The following is a 24,041-nucleotide window of genomic DNA, read 5'->3' on the forward strand; positions in this document are numbered from 1 at the left end:
TCTGGGCTCCTTGAGACATCTGGTCAACCCCACAGGCAGGGGAAGTGGTAGCTGAAAATCAAAGAGTGTCCCAAAGGAGATAAACAGGACCCATCAGCCCACACAGGTCTATTCTGGGCTTGGGGTCCCAAGACCAGAGGGTAGCCTTAGAAAATTTCAAGGAAAGTGCTCTAAAGCCTGAAGACCCTTCAGCACAAGGTCCAAACTCATACTCACACCATTGTTCCAGCAAAACATCCCTCTCCAGCTCCTCTTTCCTCAGAGTGTGTACCATTCCTAGTAAATGTTCAATCCAACAAATGTGACCTGGGCCCTTGTATTAGGCCCACAATGGAGGAGCAAAGGTGCAGAGACAGGACATGGCCCAGGATGAGCGGCCCATCAGGTAAGAGAGACTCAGTGACAAAAGGTGGGAGGAGGCACGTGCTGGAGGTCACAACGCCAGCCTGAAGAGCAAGTGTGTCCTCTGCCATGAGGGCACAGGCCATGGGTGGGAAGAAGAAACAGGGGCAGGGAGTGAGCAGAGGGACCCAAAATGACGAGAGAAAGAGGGAGAGAGGCAGCCAGTCTGTCCCTTGATTCTGGGGGGAGGGGGCTGGAGCCCATCCTACAAGTCTTCAGGCAACTATGGGAAGTTTTTTTGAGGAGATTATCACTGTTGTGAGCAGTCCCATCTGTCAGCTGGAAATACCACCCTCCTCACTGGGTTGTTTTGAGAAGTAAATGATACATAACTTTTGAGAAATCTTTGCAAACTGTTAAGCACTTCCCACACTAAGACATTACTAGTATGTGCTTAAACCACTTCAGATGATAAGTTAGGATATAATAAATGTAATGCCAGAAAAGAAGTTGTCCTCCTTTGTGAGTGCTGGCAAAAGAGCCCTCTTGTATCTATAATCTGGTTTCACCTGGATACAGGTTTGGGAAGAGATGATTTTTGCTTAAACACTGACCACAGCCCTCCCCCAGGGCTCCCGCCCCCATCAGTGAGAGTTCTACCTTATCTGAAGCCCCGAGATCTGTGCAAAGGAGCTGCTGCAACACCCCGTGCGCACCAGCTGCTCCTATATTTAGTTACTGCTGTGGTCACTTGGGAACTTTAGAGCCTGGCAGCCGCCCCGCAGGGCAACTGGAGCCTCTTGCGCCATGGGTGCAAGCTCCCCACCACCGCTGGCTGCAGCGGGTCCTCTGGACCTCGCCAAGTTAAGAAGCCACTGGAGAAGTGAGAAGAACTCGGCTGGTTCGGACCCAAGTGGCCCCGAAGGCCCACTCGAGGCCAGAGAGAGCTGACCCACTTCTCCACCCAAGGGAAGAAGCCCGCTGGGGCGACAACGCGACGGGCTGGCCGCCCTGTTTTTGAGCCACGGAGTTCGCAGAGCCCGGGGCACGCTTCTGTAAGGGCATCTAAGCATCCACGGGCCGCACCTCCCAGGACTGAGCGCGGTGGCCAGGGCAGGGTCCCCAAGCCTCGCTCTAGGGGCCCGCCTCACCGTCTTCCCCACCCCCGGCGCCCGCAGCCAATGGCTTCTCGTCGCCGGCCCTCCGCTCGCTCGGCAGGCGGGGACTGGGAAGAATAAAGCCGGCAGAGGGGTAGAACGCTGGTGATCGCCGAGGGCCCGGGGACTCCCGCGGTACCCCGAGGCCGAGAAGCACGCTCTGGGACAGGCAGTTCCCCAGAGCGGAAGCAAATCCTGAAAGTGTGGCGTGAGGGACGAAATTTACAATAGCCTCTTCGAACAGGGGCGCCTCCCACGGGGAACGGAGGCCCTCTTGGAACGGCTTCCCCGGGCTCCCAATTTCCTGGTACCGCGGCGCCCGCTCCCCCGAGCCAGCTGCGGTCCAGCCGCAGTCTGCAAGCCAGAACCGGCCTGGCGTCGGGCCCCTTGGCACTGCTAAAGTCGCAACGGGTGCACCAATGCTCCTTCCACCGGGTGACTTGGGGGAGGGGAGGGTACTCTCCAAAAACAGGGGCATTTCTCTCCCTCTCTCCCCCAGCCCCTCCAGCGCTTAACCTCAGACTACGTTTACTTTGCGGGGCACGAAAGTGGTGCCCGATTCCGGGCCGATCTCTGCTCCACTTACGGCGACAATGCCTCCTAGCGCCCTGCGCAGCGCAGTCACGCTCCCTCGGCCGCCGGCGGCGCCCCATGCAACAGCGGGTAGCTGAAGCCGGCCGGGAGGGGCTCGAGGGGCTGCAGGCTCTGAGCGCGCGGCCGCTTGGCCAATAGTTGTGTCAGGAGCGGCCGCGAGGCGGGAGCAGGCAGGCTTGTGCAACCAATCAGCGTGCCGTTCCCCACGCCGCGCCCGGCAGCGGTGCGCCGGGAAAAGGCGGCCCGCGCGCTCGCGTCCGCAGGGTGGGTCCGCTTTGTGTTCGACTTCTGGAGCAAAAACGTTCTGGATGGCCGGAGTGTAGACCCGAATGCGCGACAGTTTCCAGGATCCATAAGACTGAGTGTCCGGATTTGTTTTTCTCAAGGGAGCAGAGTTGAACTAGCCAGATCAGGGAGATAGGGACAAGGAAGCTTTTCTCGTAATGCCTCATGGCGCCCATTAAGGATTTTCAGTTCAGTTCAGTTCAGTTCCGTCGCTCAGTCGTGTCCGATTCTTTGCGATCCCATGAACCGCAGCACACCAGGCCTCCCTGTCCATCACCAACTCCCGGAGTCCACCCAAACCCATGTCCATTGAGTCGGTGATGGCATCCAACCATCTCATCCTCTGTCGTCCCCTTCTCCTCTGGCCCTCAATCTTTCCCAGCATCAGGGTCTTTCCCAAAGAGTCAGCTCTTCGCATCAGGTGGCCGAAGTATTGGAGTTTCAGCTTCAACATCAGTCCTTCCAGTGAAAACCCAGGACTGATCTTTGGGATTGACTGGTTGGATCTCCTTGCAGTCCAAGGGACTCCCAAGAGTCTTCTCCAACACCACAGTTCAAAAGCATCAATTCTTCGGCGCTCAGCCTTCTTTAAAATCCAACTCTCCCATCCACACATGAGTACTGGAAAAACCATAGCCTTGACTAGAGGGACCTTTGTTGACAAAGTAATGTCTCTGCTTTTTAATATGCTGTCCAAGTTGGTCATAACTTTGCTTCCAAGGAAAAAGCGTGTTTTAATTTCATGGCTGCAATCACCATCCGCAGTGATTTTGGAGACCAGAAAAATAAAGTCAGCCACTGTTTCCACTGTTTCTCCATTTATTTGCCATGAAGTGATGGGACCAGATGCCATGATCTTAGTTTTCTGAATGTTGAGCTTTAAGCCAACTTTTTCACTCTCCTCTTTCACTTTCATCAAGAGGTCCTTTAGTTCTTCTTCACTTTCTGCCATAAGGGTGGTGTCATCTGCGTATCTGAGGTTATTGATTTTTTAGAGGCAATTAATTCTGGCTACTGCTAAGTTACTTCTCCCCTCTATATCCCAATGTTCTTCTCTATAAAATAGAAATTAAAATGTATAAATATCTACTTCACAGGTCACTGTGAGGGTTAACACATGAAAAGTTTAGTGGGGTGCCAGGCATGATGGCTCAGGGAAGGGTGGCTGCTTCATAGACCTAAGTTTACAGAGGATTTCCTATAGATTCTATTTTTTTTTTTTTTTTGAAGGTAAACCAAGACCTGGCTGCATCAGGTCTTGTTGGGGATGGAGGGATCTTCCTTGCCTCACGAAGGATCTTTCATCACAGGGCACTCAGTAGTTGCCCTACCACACGTGCGATCTTAGTTACTGGACCAGGCATCAAACCCACCTCCCCTGCATTGAAAAACAGATTCTTAACCATTGGCCCACCAGGGAAGTCCTTTCCCATATATTCTTTTCTAGGCACTGTGAGGAAGACCAAAGAGATGAGGCCCCAAACTCAACCAGCCATGGTGGTCAATGAGTCAAATGCTCCAATAAACAGAAGCGTGTGTGTAAATGTGTGGGAGCCCTGAAGAAATAATGTTTAATTCTGCCCTTGGGGATTGGGGCAGTTAGACAAGGAATATACATTCACCAGGGTCTTGATGGATGTTATTGGTTAAATTGCATCTCCCCCCAACCAAAAAAAGAAAAAAGATACGTTGAATTCTTAACTCCCAGTACCTGAGAATGTGGCTTGATTTGGAAATAAGGTCATTGCAAATATAACTAGTTAAGATGAAATCATACTGGCATAGGGCATGACTGGTGTTCTTATAACAGAAGAAACACACAGACACAAAGGGATAAGGCCTTGTGAAGATGGAGGCAGGGTAGAATAATGTGTCTACAAGCCAAGGAATTCCAAGGATTGTGGACAAGGATTGGAAACTAAGAAGATGCAAGGTACGGGTGCTCCCTCAGAGCCTCCATAAAGGAACCAACTCTGCTGACACCTTGATTTCAGACTTCTAGCTTCCAGAACTGTGAGAATAAGTTTCTCTCATATTAAACTACCTAGCTTGTGTCAATTTCTTGTAACAGCCATGGGAAATTAATTCAGTGGGTGAGTAGGAATAAAGGGAAGGGAATGCAAAACACCTGTGGAAAATGTCTTGCAAAACTGAATGCCTAGTGTATGCAAGGCCCTGTGTCATAGGGTGGACCAATGTGAATCAAACACAGACTCTGCCCTCAAGAGATTGCCACTCGTAGGGTGGGGTTGGGGGGAGGGTGGCAAGCAGCTGGTTTTCTGACTCCTTGTGCCTTCCTGGGAAGATTACAAAGGCCTCTCCCCACCCTCGTCATCACCCCATCCCTGTCACACACATGCCAGGAACCAGATATAAATAACAAACAGATCAAGTCCCATCTGCCCAAGCCAAGATTCTCACTACCCTGGACAAAGCAGACTCTGCTGCTCCTGTTTCAGTTAAAACCAGCCTGACATTTCTGGCCAACTTCTACATACAGTTGCCAAAAACTTGGCCTCTGTTCACTGGTGCCGAATAGAAACGTGGAGACTGAACTTTGGAGGAGCAGAAAAGAGCAGCTTTTTTTTTTTTCTTTTAAGAGTAGCTTTATTACTTTGTCAGGCAGAGTGGGGCACGGCAGGCTAAGGCCCTCAAGATTGTGCCTCACTTCCTGGGAAACAGGAAATGGTCTTGTAGCTTCAGAGTGGAAAATAGGCTGTCGATAAGGATCAGGACTGATGTAGTCTTGCATTCTTCTTTCCTCCTAGAGACATTGAGATCATTAGGGCTGGTGGCAAGTGGTTCCAGAACAGGTTCTGGTGGTCCTTGAGGTCATCATTCTGTGACCTTCCTTCTGGCATGAAGAATACTCACAAAGAAAAGGAGTGTTAGGGAGTGTTGTCTTCAAGAAGTAAACATCAGGTACATAGTACAACTTTGGCTAGAAAGCAATCATTTTCAGAGTACAATTAAACAAGAGAGGGGGAAACAAAACATCTGTAGGAGACTGTATGGGCAGAAAGAGTAAGAGCTGAAAAAGGGCTTACATAATGGGGCTGCCTCAACTAATTTCTGCTACAGCAATACGGCTGTCTTCTCTCTCCTGCTAGGCCTCATGCAGACCTGGGATGGCCTGTGTAATGCTTCCATGCACAAGGTAAGTGCTCAGTAAATACCACCGATGGCCCCAGCCTGGAATTTCCCATGTTCTTGCCTTACCTCACTCATTCTCCTCTCTCAGGAATTTCATCCTGGACCAGCCTACTGCACAGGGACATGACGCCTCCCCATCTCACATGCCATCTCTTCTATTCCTGGTGAGTTTGCCCTCCACAGCACTTTCTGCATCACACCCAGTATGGCACATTTGCACAGGCCTTTGCTCCCAAGACTCTGCGTGCTTTCAGGTAGACCAGAGCCAGGGCTTGGCGTGTGGTAAGTGCTTGTATCAGTCAGTACATCTTTAGTTGTTTTTTTTCTTGCATGTTAGAATACCCCAGAACTTAGAGGTGGCTTTAAAATATATTAGTTTAATAAACTGATTTTTGTGGGTCAGGATTTTAGGTTGGGCTCATCTGGGTAGTTCTTCTGGTCTCCGCTGGACCTGCTCATGCTTCTGGGGTAGTTGCTAGGGAGCCAGAGGCTCTGCTTCTTGCAGGTGGCTATCAACTGAGGTAACATGAAGCCACGTGTTCCTCATACATCAGCAGGCTAGTCCAGGCTGGTTCACATGGAGCTGCAGGGTTCGATGAGCAAGACTGGAATCATCAGGTCTCTTAAGGCCGAAGTCAGAACCTGAACTGTGTCACTTCCATAGATGTATTGACTAAACTAAGTCACAGCAACACCCTGATTCAATCTCCTGATGGCAGGAGCAGCAAAGTCACATTGCAAGGAACACAGACACAGGGATGGATAGAGAGCTGGGGCTAGTTTTGCAGCCTACTGCTGTACTCAAAAATATTCCCACGATATCTACCACGTAGTGAGTAGTCAGTAAATACTTATTGACAGTGCTAAAATTTCCAATCACAATGTTTACAAACTTCATTCAATGCAATTAATTGGCAAAATTTTAGCCCTCACTCATAAGCTATCCATTACCACCTTCGGTTTCAGAATAGCAAAAGAGGTCATCAGGAAGACAAGCCTGTGTGAGGGGAAGTCCCACTGAGGCTTCTCAGGGAAGAAGTTCGGTTGGCCCCAAATAGCCTCCTCTGAAGAGATCCAGAGCATCTTTAGAGAACTGGGTCCCCAAGGGACCTGGTCCAAACCTGGTCACCTGATTGAAAGCCATCCATCTTTACCTGTGAATAGAGAGAGAATTAGATGTTAGCCAGGGCGTGCACACAGTCCCTATTAAGCCTGATAGCCTAGCAAGCTGCCTGCCAGATAGGAAACAATTTTGTGTGATGAAAAAATTGTTATCTGACTGTTTCCTGGAGTGTCTACCCCTCCACTGAGCAGAATAAATTCTCAGGGCACTTGTGGAGGGGACATAGCCTGTGCATAGAGCCAAGAGCTCAACTCCTATGACTGAGAGCTCTGATGGGGAACACTCCCATCAGAGAATCACTAGAATCAATCTCCAGGCCTGCTGCAGTTTGAACTGCATCCTCCCCGAAAGATACGTTGGAATCTTAACCCCCAGTGCCTCAGATGACATTGTTTCAAGATGGAGTCTTCATAGTAATAAATTAAAATGAGGTGAGCCGCGTAGACCCTAATCCGGTAAGACTGATATCCTTGTAAAAGGGAGAAATTTGGTCACAGAGAGACAAGCATAAAGGGAAGACAGTGTGAAGGGACACAGGGAGAAGAGGGCCATCTACAAATCAAGCCAAGGGTTGAGACCTGGGACGGATCCTTTCCTTATGACTCTCGTCTTGATTTGTCAACTCAGCTAACATCTGGTTTCAGACTTTCAGTCTCCAGAACTGTGAGATAGTAAACTACTGTTGCTAAGCCATCCAGTTTGTGGTCGTCTGTTATAAAAGTGATACAAGGCCTTCAGTCTCTCCTTTTCCATTCTGTTCTCCTCATATTTGTTCTTATCATACACCCCTTGAGGGAAAAGTACTTTTGGGTAGAAACAAAACATGAAGTCTCAGTGACATGGATGAGGCAGACCCATGCATCATCCTTTGCCTCCCTAAGTCGTCCATCTGGGGCCACACCTCTGCCTAGAGCCAAGTTACCATTGACAGAAGGTCACTCCAAGTCACTACCATCCTAAACAGAAGAGTGGTTCACCCCGTCCCTCTTCCAGAAAGCTTAGCCTAGTGAAAGATACCCACCATGAGCCCCCCTGTAGATAGTGCAGGCTTTGCAAAGATGATCAAGAAGCAGTCAGTTCACTAAAGATGCTTGCTGTTTGCTATGGGGAATAAGATTAATACAAAAAGTGACTATAACAAAGTGCTTCTCAAGCTTCAGGCATTGCCATAGCACTTTCTGGATGTTTGCAATATCTGAGCCACTCAACAATGAGCTTGAGTCACTTGTATGGACCCAGAGGGTGCATCCTACACTTCTTTTTCCAACCCTGCATTTAGTGGCATCATGTAGGTTATTGGAAATAAGCATGGTGACAAAATTTACAGTGTGGAAACCAGCACACACTACAAATCAGGACTTTTTTGGAGGGAAGTGGTAATACAGTTTACTTGCTGCTGCTGCTGCTGCTGCTAAGTCGCTTCAGTTGTGTCCGACTCTGTGCGACCCCATAGACAGCAGCCCACCAGGCTCCCCTGTCCCTGGAGTTCTCCAGGCAAGAACACTGGAGTGGGTTGCCATTTCCTTCTCCAACGCATGAAAGTGAAAAGTGAAAGTGAAGTTGCCCACTCGTGTCCAACTCTTCTTGACCCCATGGACTGTATGTAGCCTACCAGGCTCCTTCGACCATGGGATTTTCCAGGCAAGAGTACTCCTTTAAATTCATTTTTCCTTTAACTTAAAAGTTTATTTTATAGCCAAGACATGGAAGCAACCTAAATATCCATTTACAGACGGATGCATAAAGAAGACGTGATATATATATATATATAGAATACTACTCAAACATAAAAAGAATGAAATCATTCCAGTTGCAGCAATATGGATGGACCTAGAGATTATCATACTAAGTGAAGTAAGTTAGACAAAGACAAATTTCATATGATATAATTTATATGTGGGATCTTTAAAAAATGATACAAATTAACTTATTTACAAAACAGAAGTAGACTTACAGACTTAGAAAACAAATTATGATTACCAAAAGGGAAGGGGGGATAAATTAGGAGTTTGGGATTAACAGATACATCTTATTATATACAGAATAGGCAGAGCTACCCAACAATCCCACTCCTGGGCATATATCTGGAGAAAATGGTAATTTGAAAGGATGCATGCACCCCTATGTTCACTGCAGCACTATCCACAATAGCCAGGACATGGAAGCAACCTAAATATCCATCAACAGAGGAATGAATAAAGAAGATGTGGTACCTATATACAACAGAATATTACTCAGCTGTAAAAGAAACAAAATAATGCCATTTGCAGCAACATGGATGGACCCGGAGATTGTCATACAGAGTGAGATAAATCAGAAAGAGAACCACAAATATCATGTCATATCACTTACATGTAGAATCTAGAAAAATGAACTTATTTCCAGAGCAGAAACAGAGTCACAGATTAGAAAACAAATTTATGGTTACCAAGGGGGTAAAGAGGGAGTGGGATGAATTAGGAGACGAGATTGACATATAGACACTAGTATATATAAAATAGATAATGAATAACAACCTACTGTATACCCCAGAGAACTACATTCAATGTCCAGTAATAACCTATAATGGAAAAAATCTGAAAAAATACATATATATATATATATATACATATATATGAGAATCACTTTGCTGCACACCTGTGACTAACACAACATTGCAGTAATAGGTCAACTATACTTCAAATTAAAAAAATTTTTAGTTTAAAGGAAACTTTGTATCATTACTACAAGTGGAAACTCATATCATTTGCTATAGAAAGTAACATTAAAAATAAACAATAAGTCAATTGTATCTCAATAGAAGTGGAAAGCATTTTAAAATATAATTAAAATGAATCAATGTTATTAAATTGTAGCAAATTATTGTTGCCTGCTAAAGGTCTGCTTCTGGGACTTATAAAGATTTTTTCTCTTTATAAAAGAGTCTAGCAAATGTTAGGGAGATGGTAAAGCATACCAGTGCCTTGGTTAATTCAAGATGATTGAACAAGATTTGAAAAGGGAATAGTTTTCACATCAGTGTTCCTGGAGCTCCAGGAATCAGCTCCTTGGGAAAGACTTGTCATATTGCAATAAAGAGAAATTTGAGTTCAGCAGTACCAAGTAAAGAGTTCCAAAAACAGGCTGCTCCCAATGTGTCCACCAACTGCAGGGGGTAAAAAAAAAAAAAAAGGTACTTGAATAAATCTTGTGTTGAGTTAAATTTCAATAGGCACAGAAGAAGAGTGAGAAGCCAGTGAGGGTAGGAAAGGTGTAGGACAGGGAAGACCATTTCTGGAGGAGGGCTCAGTTTGAGCAGAAGTTCAGAAGTCAGCAAGTTCAGTGTATTCCTGCCTGAGGCTTGGGCTGGGGGTTGGAGGGAAGGAAACAATGGGAATAGTAGGAAAGGGTGCACTGATCTGCCCGTGAGAGCCTTCACTGCCAAAATGACGAGGGCATACTTGATTTACTTACTGGATGTTTCACTTAGCTGTTGCTTTGCAACAAACCTCACTGAGCATGAGTGGCTTACAACCATAAATGTGTATTATTTCTCTCAGTTCTGTAGTTAAGCTGGGCAGTTCCACCTGAACTGGTTTAGCTGGTCTCTATAATCATCTGGCACCTGGCTGGGGCTGGATGATCTAGGACAGACTCACACCTGCATCTGTCAGTAGGGCTCGCTGTTGGCTGACGGGCCTCTGCTCCCCGTGGTCTCTTATTGCCCAGGGGGTCAGCCCAGCCTGAAAAGCAAGCCCAGAGTGAAAGCACTTTTCAAACCTCTGCTAGTGGCACAGATTTTCTATTACCTGATTAACCAAAACATGGCCAAGCCTGGAGTCCATACGGAAGGGCACCAAGAGCGTGCATCGAGGGAGGAGTAAACATTTTGGCACTGTAAAGGCATCAGTCTCCCATAATAGGTAACAGAAGATCTCTGGAAGCCTTTGAGCAAGGGAGTGGTGTGACTAGGGAAACACTCTGGGAGGAAGGGACAGAGCATGGGATGATTTGAAATAATAATAACAATGATGATTTATACTAAAATATCACTTTTTCTACTAAGCTGTTACTTTATTCAGTCTTTACATACATACATACATACTTACACAGGCACACACACCTGTTAGTAGCCCATTTTAAAGATGAGGAAACCAAGCCATGAAGAAATAAAGAGCTTGTCAGAGGTCATAGAGCTACTAAGCGGAAGCATTAGGATTCCATTTCAGGTAGCCTAGCTCTATAACTCTGCATGTATAACTACTGGACTGTTGACTGAAGAAAATGCAGAACCTAAAAGTTGTGAGTTATGTTTTATTTGTCAGATAGTCTTAGGATTTCAAGCCCAGGAGACAACCTCTCAAACAGCACTGAGGGACTGCTCCAAAGAATAAAAGGGGAAGGCAGGGTATATAGGAGTTTTTGCAGCAAAACCAGGTAGTCAGAACATCAAAAGATTATTGTTAATAAAAGAAAACCAGATATCTCTAGTTAAGGCAGTTAACACTTCTCTGTATATAGGAAGATGCAAGAGCCTGGGCTCACTGAAATAATTCCTTTGATACGCACCTCAGCTATCTGGGGGCAGTGTCCTGTGTTTCCCCATCCTAGGTTTCCTTAGGTGCGCTCTGGGGTGGTGGTGATGGGGGTGACTGCTAGATGGGCTTGGCAACGGGCTGCCTGTTTGTCTCCATCCTGAGCTCTCTCAGGGCTCACCATCCAGGTGGCCGTAATGTGATGGCTTGCTGGCTGTAATATCCTTTGTTTACTGATACGGCAGACAACAGTTTAGTTCTCAAAACTATGGAAGGACTCAAGAGAAAACCCTTCTGATGGTCGATGTGAGGAAGGGAAGGGCCAAATTTAGGGCAGGTGTAGAGGGGACAAAAAAAAAGAACAGATTCAACAGATAATTCTGAGATAGACCCTGCAGCACTTGGAAACTGATGTGGGGGGAAATGTATGGGATGTGAGGGCTGGACCATGAAGAAGGCTGAATGCCGAAGAATTGATGCTTTCGATCTGTGGTGCTGGAGAAGACTCTTGAGAGTCCCTTGGACTGCCAGGAGATCAAACCAGCCAATCCTAAGGGAAATCAACTCTGAATACTCATTGGAAGGACTGATGCTGAAGCTCCAATAGTTTGGCCACCTGATGCGAAGAGACAACTCATTGGAAGGGACCCTGATGCTGGGAAAGATTGAGGGCAAGAGGAGAAGGGGGCAACAGAGGATAAGATGATTGGATGGCCTCACTGACTCAATGCACATGAATTTGAACAAACTCTGGGAGATGGTGAAGGACAGGAAAGCCTGGTGTGCTGCGGTTCATGGGGTCACAAAGAATCAGACACGACTTGGCAGCTAAACGACAACAAAATGTATGGGAGAGGTGTCAGGTGTGGGGGACTAGGTTGTGCCTTGCACGGGATTAAAGTACCTGGAGGTCTTCCTGGTGTAGGGTGAATAAAGAGGAGGAGGATGTAGAATATGCTGAGAAGAATGTTAAGGGGATGTCCGTTTGGAGCTGTCCAACAAAGTCTTGGAAGTAGAGGTCAGGAGGTGGAGAGAGAGACCAGGGCTGGAGGTCAAGGCTGCAGTCTCATAGGTCAGAGGTCCTGGCTGAAAGCTGTGCAAGGAGAAGGATCCTCAGAGGGAAGAGAGGGGAGGGCACGGTGAGAACTGGCAAGGTCTGAGAATGGACACTAGAGCAACATCTGAAGGTGGATGCTGGGTGTGAAAGAGAAGTCAGCCCGGCAGAGAGGGCAGAAAGGGCTCATAAAAGGTGCGGGTCTGGAGAGCTTCAGTGGAAACTTGGGCAGCAGAGAAGTCAGATGCTGCAGGGAGGCGAGGAGGGAAGAACTGAGAAAAGTTGCTGAGTTTGATCATTTAGACATTGCCGATGAGCACTGCTAGGGGCAGGACCAGACAACTATAACAAAACCACAGGAATAACACCACATAGCGCTTAGTATGCATCAGGCACCATTCTTAGCATTTTACACATATTTATTTATGTACGCCTTATGACATCTTTGTCCTCCTCCTGCCTTCCCTACTCTCAGATTCCTGAGTAATCCTCAGACTCTAACCACAGTAGACGTAAGACATGGTTTGTGGCCGCTTTGATCCTTCCCCTGAGTAGAGTTCTTCGTGGTCACATCCTCCTCTTCCAAGCATTTCTGAGTGTGGAAGAATCCTTCTGTGAAGGCTGTATTTCCCCCTATAAGGAATCCCCAAACAAGATATCTCTGTGCTCATCACAGTGGTCTGTCTCAGCCTGGGCGAACCTCTCACTTACTTCTTCTGTCTTTGAACTTTGCCCCACAAATATATGCATCCTATTAAATTATGGATCCTCAAAAAACAGTTAAAGCTCTTTGAAGGCAATGACCGGGCCTTATTCATCCTCAATCTCTTTTTGATGCCCTCCCCCCCGCCCCAGAACAGGACTTGCATCTAGAAAATCAATACTCATCAGCAAGTTGAGAAGCCAGTTTAGTGACGGTATTAATTATCTATTGCTGCATAACCAATTACCCCAAACTTAGTAGGTAAAATAACATTTATTCTATCCTGGTTTCTGTGGGGCAAGAATCTGGGCGTGGCTTAGGTCGGTCCTCTGGCTCTGAGTCTCTCACTGTCTCTGGAGGCTAAACTGAAAAGAGCCCTCTTCCTGCTTCACTCACAGGGTTGCTGGCAGGATCCAGTTCCCATGGGCTGTTGGACTAAGACCTCAAATCCTCATGAATTGTTGCCAAGAACTTCCCTCGGTTCTTTGCCATATGGGCCTTTCCACAGAGCATCCCTCAACACGGGAACTTGCTTTATTTAAGCAAGCAAGGAAGAGGGCAAGAGGGAGCGTCAGCAAGAGCGTGCTGTCAGTACACAAGTCACAGTCTTCTGTAACCTAATCCAGGACTTCCTGTCACTTGACACCTCAGCACGTCTGCTGTGTTCTGTTGATTAGATGCCGGTCAGTAGGTCCAGCCCACACTCAAAGGGAAGGGATTACATAGGGTATGAATATCAGGAGGTTGGAATCACTGGGAGCCATTTCAGAAACTGCCAACCACAGTGGGTAATACTAACATTTCTTGTGAATGGGATAGAATAGAATGGAACGGGATAGAATACAACAGGGAGGTTCGCATGTGATAAGGGTATTATTTAACAAAATGTTTGTTTCGGTTTTATACAAATGAATGAACGTACCAAGTCATGATAATAAGTGTGGGGCTTTTTAACTGTAAATCAATGTCAGAAATGCTTATCAGCCACTGTCCTAGATGCTGGCTCAGCTCTGTCAGCACTTTTTAAATTGAAGGATAGTTGATTGAAAATGTCGTGTTACTCTCAGGGGTACATCAAAGTGATTATTATATACGCATAATTTTTCAGATTATTTTCCATTATAGATTATTATAAGATATTGAATATAATTCCCTATGCCATATAGTAGGTCCTTGTATTTATGTATTTTATAGATCGTAGTCTGTATCTGCTAATTTCAAAATCTTAATTTATTCCCTCTCCCCTCTTTCAACATTTCTCAAATTTCAGCTTTATTAAAGCATAAGTGAAATATAAAATTGTGAGATATTTAAAGCACACATCGTGGTAACTTGGCATAAATATACACTGTGAAAGGATTCCCCCTATCTAGCTAATTAACATATCCATTACCTCACAAATTTACCTTATTTTTTGTGAGGACATTCTCTTAAGAAATTTTTAATTTTACAATATAGTGTTATCATCATGTTTTATATTAGATCCTTACCTCTCAACATTTTGAGTGGTGTTCAATGAATGTTGGGTGAAATGATGGATGGACATTTGGGCAAGTGGGTGGATGGTTGAGTGAATGAATGGATTTATGAGTGGATCACTTTATGGGTATATGGATAGCTAGATGGATGCTTACTGCTCTTCTAAGATGATTTTTAAAAATGTATTCATTTTTCTATTTTTTACTACATTAGGTCTTCTTCACTGTGTGTGGGCTCTCTCTAGTTGTGGTAAGCAGGGGTTACTCTTCGCTGTGGTGCAAGGACTTCTCACTGTGGTGGCTTCTCCTGTTGCAGAGCTCAGGCTCCAGAGCATGGGCTCAGTAGTTGCAGCACACAAGCTTCGTTGCCCCGAGGCATGTGGAGTCTTTCCACACCAGGGATTGAACCCATGTCCCCTGCATTGGCAGCCAGATTCTTATCCACTGGATTAGCAGGGACGTCCTCTTCCAAGATGATTTATCAGGCCAAACCAGCCCACAATAAATTCTCACTGACCCAAATTCCAATATGATTTGCTTCGAGTTTATATAGCACATATATTAACATTCAGAGATTTTTTTATTCTGATATTTAACTAATTCTTTTAAAAAATATTTTATTTAACATGCACTTTGTCCCAGGTACCTCACTGGGTGTTATGGAAACAGTAATCAGCAAAAGAAATATGGTCCCTGCTTTCCTGGAGTGTTGGTATTAGAGACAGACATTAAAAGGACATTCAAATACATGCTGACCAGGGTAGTTTGTGAAAAGGGCTTTGAAGGAGAGTACAGGGGAAGAGAGCAACAGGAGGGCCTGCTTTAGACTGGGTGTTGTGGGGTGGGGTGGCTCTTTGTGGAAACCGCCTTTAGGCTGGGGCTTGAACAAACAGTATGGGTGAGCAGGGCCAGGCCAAGAAGGGGAGAAGAGTATCTGGGGCAGGTATTCTGAAGCTCAAGCCTCTGAAGCTACAAAGCACTGGTGTTTCCAGGAAACCAAGAGGTCTGTGAGGCTGGCCTGCAGTGGGAGACAGGGCAAAGGATGAGAGCGGTCCAGAGAGCAGACTGGGCAGACTGGGGGGGCTTGGTAGCCTTGCAGGGTCTAAATGCAATTGGAAGTCCAAAAGGGTTTTGAACAGGGGAGTGACAAGAGCTGATTTCTATTTTACTATTCCTATGGCTGCAATGTGGAGAAGGATTGGAGGGGGCCAAGAGTGGACATGGGAAGAATAATTAGGAGGTGCATTCAGTCTTCCAGTGGAGAGAGAATGGTGACAGGAGACAGAAGGATGTTAAGATAGTTAGAAGGCAGAACCATCAGGAAATGGAGGTGGATTGAACTGAGAGACTGAAAGAGAGGTGAGCCTTTCCTGGGTGCTACCATGACCCAGGCCTAGAAAGGAACAGATTGGGGATGGGGGTGATTAAGAGTTCAACATGTCCAGTACTGTGTTTGAGATGAGGGAGACACAGCCACCAGGACATCAATAAGAATGCCACCACTTATCTCTTGTTGAGTCACCTCATGCCAGACTGGCGTCCACACTTCACATGCATCTTCTTACTGGCTCCAGAAGATTACTGTGCTATAACTTCCAGCATTATCTCCATTTTGGAGATGTGAAGATTGAGCAGAGAGATGAAATAACTTGCCCAGAGTCACATGGCTTGTACCTGGCAAATTCAGGGATTCAAATCCTGTCCATCTGACTCCTTCCACGAGGGTGTGGATTCCCTGAACAACCCCTAGGAGAGAAGGTAGAAGTTGGGGAGGGGCCTTTAAATCATCATATCCCGTCCTACAGTGCCCTCAGAGAAGACCGCACCCCAGCAGGCCTGTCCCAGCCTCTCTGTAGATTCAGACATGTGTATGCCTGTCTGAGAGGTTTGTGGGGTGAGACTCTGTGGGGCTGTTTGCATGAGGGATCAGAGAGCCTAATGGGAAAGTGCTGTCCAGAAGGAAAGAGGGCAGTAAGGTGCTTAGCCTAAGCAAAATGGGTCGTATTTAAATATAACATTATTTCTCCCTAGCCACAAAAACATACTTGTCAAGTGCAGAAAATGTAAACACACACACACAAACCCACAAGCACAATGGAAAAAATAATCTATAATCCTATCTCTCAGAGATAACCTCTGTTATCATTTGGGTGCATGTCCTTCCTGTCTTATATATATGATCATTTTGAACATATGGTTTAGAACCCTGTTTATTTCCAAAGGAAGAATTCCTAGCAATTAGGACAAAGAACAAGCATATATTTAAGTTTTTAAATGAAAATGCTATGACTTCTGGCAGGGCTGAGACTAGAGTGGTTTAGGAAAACTAAGGTTCCTAAGGAGACTTAGGAACACAGTGATGCAAAATTTAAGGAGAGCTCTTGTGCTCACAGCCACAGAGAGCCAAACCCTGACGGCAGGTATCTGCAGCAAAGTTAGGGTTTATTTGCAGGATGCGCAGCTAAGAAGTGGGAGACAATTCTCATATACAGTTCAACTCGGTCTTTGAGCGAGGGATGTTTTAAGGGGGAAGAACAAAGAGGTTGGGATTAATCATCGTCTTGTGACATTTCTTAATCACGGTTTCAAGAGTCAGGATGTCTCCAGTTTACAGTTCTCAGCCAATTGGCCCATGGCTAAGAGGTCTGTGAGCTCATCTTGCCCTGGAAAAACAGCCTGAATTTGTACGCTAATGATTTCTACAACAGCAATTTTAGTACATTAACGATATTATCAACAACAGCAGTCTTAGTCATCTGACTCTGGTTAATGGGTGTTCAGTTACCACAGGATGGAGGTCAAAGGGGACAGGAAAGGGATTGAGTTCAGAGGAGGCAAGCAAGAGTGTAAAGTTTTGGATAGAGATATTAATCATAAAACTCAGGAAGGGGACTCAGTTTTAGGGGGACTCGGTTTCACACTCACTCACCGCTGCCAATCCTACACAGGTCTGAAAGTGCCTCTTTAGGTCTTGCCCCACCCAAACCCTGCCCCTAGCTTCTGGGTCTCAGTGAGAAACTGAAAACTAGAGACAGGACTGGTTTGCAATCAAATCAAATCACAGAGTGGAGAGTATGCCATCTAACTGTGCAGAAGGACAAGTATACCTGAAAATACGCATGGGTCACCCCTACTTTATTCTCATGGAATATATCACTAAGGGTTCATCTAGGTGGCTGTAAAAAAATACCTCCAATACACTGTTGGTGGGAATGCAAACTAGTACAGCCACTATGGAGAACAGTGTGGAGATTCCTTAAAAAACTGGAAATAGAACTGCCATATGACCCAGCAATCCCACTCCTGGGCATACACACCGAAGAAACCAGATCTGAAAGAGACACGTGCACCCCAATGTTCATCGCAGCACTGTTTATAATAGCCAGGACATGGAAGCAACCTAGATGCCCATCAGCAGACGAATGGATAAGGAAGCTGTGGTACATATACACAATGGAATATTACTCAGCCGTTAAAAAGAATTCATTTGAATCAGTCCTAATGAGATGGATGAAACTGGAGCCCATTATACAGAGTGAAGTAAGCCAGAAAGATAAAGAACATTACAGCATACTAACACATATATGGGATTTAGAAAGATGGTAATGATACCCTATATGCAAAACAGAAAAAGAGACACAGAAATACAGAACAGACTTTTGGACTCTGTGGGAGAAGGTGAGGGTGGGATGTTTCGAGAGAACAGCATCGAAGGTATATTATCTATAGTGAAACAGATCACCAGCCCAGGCTGGATGCATGAGACAAGTGCTTGGGCCTGGTGCACTGGGAAGACCCAGAGGGAGAGGGTAGAGAGGGAGGTGAGAGGGGGGATCGGGATGGGGAACACATGTAAATCCATGGCTGACTCATGTCAATGTATGACAAAACCCACTACAATATTGTAAAGTAATTAGCCTCCAACTAATAAAAATAAATGAAAAAAAAAAGAAAAGAAAAAAAAATACCTCCAAATACTTCAGCTTAAATAAGATAGTTTCTCTCCTATGAAAAAGGTGGTCTAGGCAAGCTCTGCTCCAGAAGATCATCTAAAAATCAAGATGGCCAGTTACTCTGTCACTTTCAATGCGTTCCTTCTTTCTCTGGGTCTAAGGCTACTATTGCAGTTATACTAGTTCTAAGCTGTCAGGAAGAGGAAAAGAAAGTGTCTGGAGCAAGCCACTTTGCCTTTAAGGAGCTGACCCACATGAGCACTCTCTTTTACATCCTGTGGCTGGGTCTTAGTCATGTGACCACACCTAACTACAAGGGAGGCTGGGAAATGTAGTCCATGGCTGAGTGTTCTTGTGCCCAGCTAAAACTTGTGAATTTTATAAAGAAGGGGAAAATGGATACTGGGGAGCAATTAGTGATCTCTGCCCAAAGGAAGGATTTAGGGTAGGAGTGCCTACATTTTATAAACTATATTTTCCTGGGCACCAGCAGTTTGAGCAAGAAAAATAAGATTTATTTATTTAGCTTAGTCTCCACCTATTAAAATGTAGGTGTACATGTGTGCTAAGTCGCTTTCATGCTCAAACTGCTGGGGTCCAGGAAAATATGGTTTATAAATGAAGATTTTATGTTCACAGTCTAGTTATGAGCTGACTGAGGGAAGAGTCGAGACTGACTGTGCAAGTATCCTCTGCATGGCATAGGACTGAGACCCCACATGCTTAGTAACTGTCTATTGACCAATTGTCCATTTATCAGCAGGCCAGGTAATCAGTCATTCATCCATTCATTTCACACCTTCTTGTAGATTGGCTTTTCTTGCCTCTGACTCCCCAGGACTTTGGCTGATGCTACCGGCTGCTATTCCAACATCCACCTTCTTCTTTTTTCTCATCAGTAGAATTCACTTTTGTTTGGGGCAGCAGGGTAAAAAGTAAAAACATCACTTTGCTGACAAAGGTCTGTATAGTCAAAGCTATGGTTTTTCCAGTAGTCATGTACAGATGTGAGAACTGGACCATAAAGAAGGCTGAATGCCAAAGAATTGATGCTTTCAAATTGTGGTGCTGGAGAAGACTCTTGAGAGTCCTTGGACAGCAAGAAGATACAACCAGTCAATTCCAAGGGAAATCAACTCTGAATACTCACTGGAAGGACTGATGCTGAAGCTAAAGCTCAAATAGTTTAGTCACCTGATGCGAACAGCCAATTTGTTGGAAAAGACCCTGATGCTGGGAAAGATTGAAGGCAGGAGGAGAAGAGCATGGAAGGGTATGACATGGTTGGATGGCATCACTGACTCAATGGACAAGAACTTCGGCGAACTCTGGGAGATGGTGAGAGACGGAAGACTGATGTGCTGTAGTACTCGGGGTTGCAAATAGTCAGACATGACTTAACAACTGAACAACAACAGACCAACCACACATTCATTTTCCCTGCCCTCTCTTGAAACTAGGGAAAACCTAGTGTTGTGGTTTGGTCAATTGTAACAGTTTCCTAGAGCTGCCATAACAAGGTACCAAAGACTGTGTGGCTTAAACAATGGAAATGTATTGTCTCCCGGTTCTGGAAACTACAAGTCTGAAATCAAGGTGTCAGCAGGGCAATTTCTTTCGGAGAGCAATTTTAGTACACTGGGAGTGAAGGATCTATTCCAGTGTCTCTCCTTGGCCTGCAGATGACCGTCTTCTCCCAATGTCTCTCTTTCTGTCTTTTAAAAAAATATTTACCTATTTGGCTGCACCAGGTCTTAGTTGTGGCATGAGGAATCTAGTTTCCTGACCAGGGATCGAACCTGGGCCCCCTCCATTGGGAAGGCAGACTCTTAGCCACTGGACCACCAGGCAAGTCTCTCCCAATGTCTCTTTACATTGTCTTCCCTTTGTGTCCAAGTTTCTCCTTTTTACACAGACACCCTATTGGATTAGAACCCACTCTAATGACCTCATTTTAACTTGCTTAACTCTTTAAAGATACAGTCTTCAGGGAATTCCCTGGCGGCCCTGACTCCAAGCTTTCATTGCCGAAGGCTTTGTTTTGATCCCTGGTCAGGTGTGGCAAAATATATATATATGTATGTATGTATATACAATCCAAATAAGGTCATTCTGGGGGTCCTGGGAGTTTGGACTCCAACATACCTTTTTGGGGAAGGCCATAAGTGAACCCCTAACACTGATGAAATAAAAACATAAGTCAGCTGGGGGTATTTTGCAAATGTTCACTTTCCTGATACAATAAGACAAACTTTCTTCCTGCCTTAAATGTAAATATAGGAGCTGCAGCCTTGAGTACCATGTTCTGACCATGACAGAGAGGCACTGAATCAACTCCAATAACCTCAGAGCTCTGGACTTCTTTTTCTAAAAAAATATTTATTTCACTGTGTCGGGTCTTAGTTGTGGTACATGGGCTTTCCCCATCATATGTCGGATTTTATTTCCCCAACCTGGGATTGAACTCATGTCCCCTGTATTGGGAGGTGAATTCTTAACCACTGGACCACCAGGGAACTCCCTGGAGTTCTTATTACATGGCTTTTAAAAAGTTTTTATTATTATTATTATTATTATTATTTTTAAATGATTCCATAAGATGTTACAGAAAAAAACCTGAATGAACTTTTTGGCCGGCCCAATATCTGCAGGTATGAATGCAGGAATGAATTTCTAACTGGACTGCCATCTCCCTGGACTCTCTTTAGCTCATCTGTATTTGTTAGGGGACCTTCAGAGTCTTATAGAAGAACATCCCACTCATCTGTCTTCTGGTGTTTTAAAGCTCATGTCACCTCCAGAGCAACAGCAAGGCACAGGCACACACAGTCTTTACGGAAATGTCTGAAAAGGCTGGGCTGTGAGGAGCCCCACTATTGAAATGCCAGGGGCCTTATAGCTAAAGGCAGAACCAGAGGAGTATTAGAAACATGATGATGATGGGGTGGACAGAGTAGATGAGACAGGGAAGTGAGAAAAGAGGCAAAAAGCAGATAGGTTTAGTAACGCTTCTTACTGAGGAGACGTGGGAAGGTGGATTTACTGGGATCAGTGAGAGAGGGAACCTAGAGGAAGCCCCAAGGGAATTTCCTCCACTGCTTACATGCAGTCATGTAAAAATCTCAGGCTGGATGAAAACTTGAGAATATCTAGTTTAAGTATAGCAAACTCAGATGCTTCTGGGGTCCAGGCAGCAGCATGAGTGATTGAAGCAGGCAGGGGGAGACTAGATAATGGCCCACCACATGGGGCAGCTGTAAATCAGCATCCAGTCTAGATGCTCTTGCTCTGGGTCAAGAATTATTAAATCTCATTTTTCAGGAAGAGCCAGAAATCCACTTTTTATGTTGAAATCTCCAGGTTTTTGCTTTTTTTCCTTAGGCTAGCATCTTGCATCACTTCTTTATTGATTCATATACTGTTTTACCACAGTCTCTCTAGGGAAGAGGCATGCACGCTGGTGAAGGGGGGTGGAGCACAGGCAGAGGGCACCCCCCCACCCCCCCAATTTGGCCTCAAAAGGCAGCCTCCTTGCTCCTTGAAGGTCCAGGCAACAGAGCTGGCGAGTCCTGGTGATCCTGTCCCCCTCAAGGAGCCTGTCTGGCTGTTCTGCACAGGGATCTCCAGGTTTTTAATGTGGGAAACTCATTAGGTGATTTTGAATGATATGTGAGCCAAATAATAACATTTGTGAATTAGATGTGATCAGCCAGAGTGTCACACCGTTTCCTCCTCCCCCTGCATTGTCCCTTCTCTGACCATGAAGGTGGAAACTCATAGGAAGGACACTGTCAAGAGAGTTGCCTGGTGATCAAAATACAAGATATTCTTCTGGAAGGAGAAGGGAGTCTGGAGCTTTGAAGAGAAACATCCTTATGCCAAGCCATGGGGTGGCTCATGTGACTATCTTATGGACACATATTATTCCCAACAAAGATGTCCCCCAAATGCATTTTTAGCTTCAGTTGTCTAGCTCCATCACAATAAAATCAAGATTTAAAAAAAACAAACAAACAATTGTTTATTCACTTGACTGCACCGTGTCTTAGTTTTGGCACACTGGATCGTCAGTCTTTGTTGCAGCATGCCGGGTCTCTTTCCCTGAGCCAGGATAGAACCCCGGCCCTTTGCATTGGGAGTTTGGAATCTTAGCCACTAGATCACTAGGGAAATCCCCAAAGTGAGTTTTTAGTACTACAAAATCCATTTTCCACCCAAGTCATTTTAACCTCTAGTCACTGAACAATCCAGCCCCTGTCTATACCCTAACCCTTTTTGACCCTGAATGTTCTACAAATCACTTATTTATTCAACAGATATTTACTGAGCACCTACTTGTGCTAGGCACCGTGCTAGTCTCTTGGGAAATACAGAGACCAGACAGGCTGCTTTCCTGGCACTTACAATCTGGGGGAGGGGGACAGCTATTCATTAAATAATCACACACTTATAACTATGTAAGTCATGCAGTGGCGAGGCACACAATGGCGAGAACCTCTAATAAGGAGACTGGCCTTAGCATCTTGGCTGATGAGAAATCTCAGTGGGGTGGGAATGGTGAGGGATGAGTAGGCGTAAACTAGGTGAATATTAGAGAATATATTGGTTTTCTGTGCTGCATATAGAAAATAGTAATGCATTTACCCAGCTTTTTCTTTTTAAACAACAAACATAACTTAATAGAAGACCTTTGAGGGAGTTTCTCAAAGGTCCAGTGGTTAGGACTCAGCGCTCTCACTGCTGAGGGCCCAGGTTCAATCTCTGGTTGGGAAATTAAGATCCTGCAAGCTGTGCAGTATCCCCGCCCCATAAAAAAAGAATACTTTTTCTATCTCACAGTTTCTTCGGAGGTGAGGCAGGGCTGTGTTCTGACATGGAGACCTGACTAGAGAAGGGTCAGAGGCTCTAGCAAGATGGAACCTTACATAATATAATCACAAAAGTGACATTCTGTCACCTTTGCCATATTCTATTGGTTACAGGCAAGTCACAGGTCCCTGTGTGTTCAAAGGTGTGAACACCAGGAGTTAGGGATCATGGGGTGGGGTTGTGGGGGTCACCTTAAAGTCTGTACATCACAGAGAACAACCCGGTGTGGGGAATAGCATTTGCAAAGGCCCTGTGATGAGAGGAAATATAGTCCGTTTGAGGAACAGGAGCACAGGAAGGGAGGAGAAAGACAGGAGATGATGCCAGATCATGGAGGGCCTTATTCAGGATCCTAAGAGGTACGGGAAGCCACAGGGTGGTGGTACAAATTGCTGTGAGAAATATCAGTAAGCTCAGATATGCAGATGACACCACCCTTATGGCAGAAAGTGAAGAGGAGCTAAAGAGCCTCTTGAAGAAAGTGAAATAGGAGAGGGAAAAAGTTGGCTTAAAACTCAACATTCAAAAAACAAAGATCATGGCATCCGGCCCTTCAGTTCATGGCAAATAGATGGGGAAACAATAGAAACAGTGACAGACTATTTTCTTGGGCTCCAAAATCACTGAAGATGGTGACTGCAGCCATGAAATTAAAAGACACTTGCTCCTTAGAAGAAAAACTATGACCAAACTAGACAGTATATTAAAAAGCAGAGACATTACTTTGCCAACAAAGGTCCATCCACTCAAAGTTATGACTTTTCCAATAGTCATGTATGGATGTGAGAGTTGGACCATAAAGAAAGCTGAGTGCTG

General features: G+C 45.3%; 1 protein-coding gene across 2 annotated transcripts in view; it reads right to left on the reverse strand.

Moving 5' to 3' along the window:
* LRRC20 (leucine rich repeat containing 20) overlaps positions 1-2,190 on the reverse strand; it is a 75,201-nt gene extending 73,011 nt beyond the window's left edge. For both annotated transcript variants that reach the window (XM_061161715.1, XM_061161714.1), the window contains exon 1: positions 2,086-2,190. The gene's annotated coding sequence lies outside the window, so the exon portion shown is untranslated. The remainder of the gene's footprint in view (positions 1-2,085) is intronic.
* Between the last annotated feature and the right edge of the window lie 21,851 nt (positions 2,191-24,041).

Source organism: Dama dama, chromosome 15 (genome assembly GCF_033118175.1).
Source record: "Dama dama isolate Ldn47 chromosome 15, ASM3311817v1, whole genome shotgun sequence".
NCBI classification, from domain to species: Eukaryota; Metazoa; Chordata; class Mammalia; order Artiodactyla; family Cervidae; genus Dama; species Dama dama.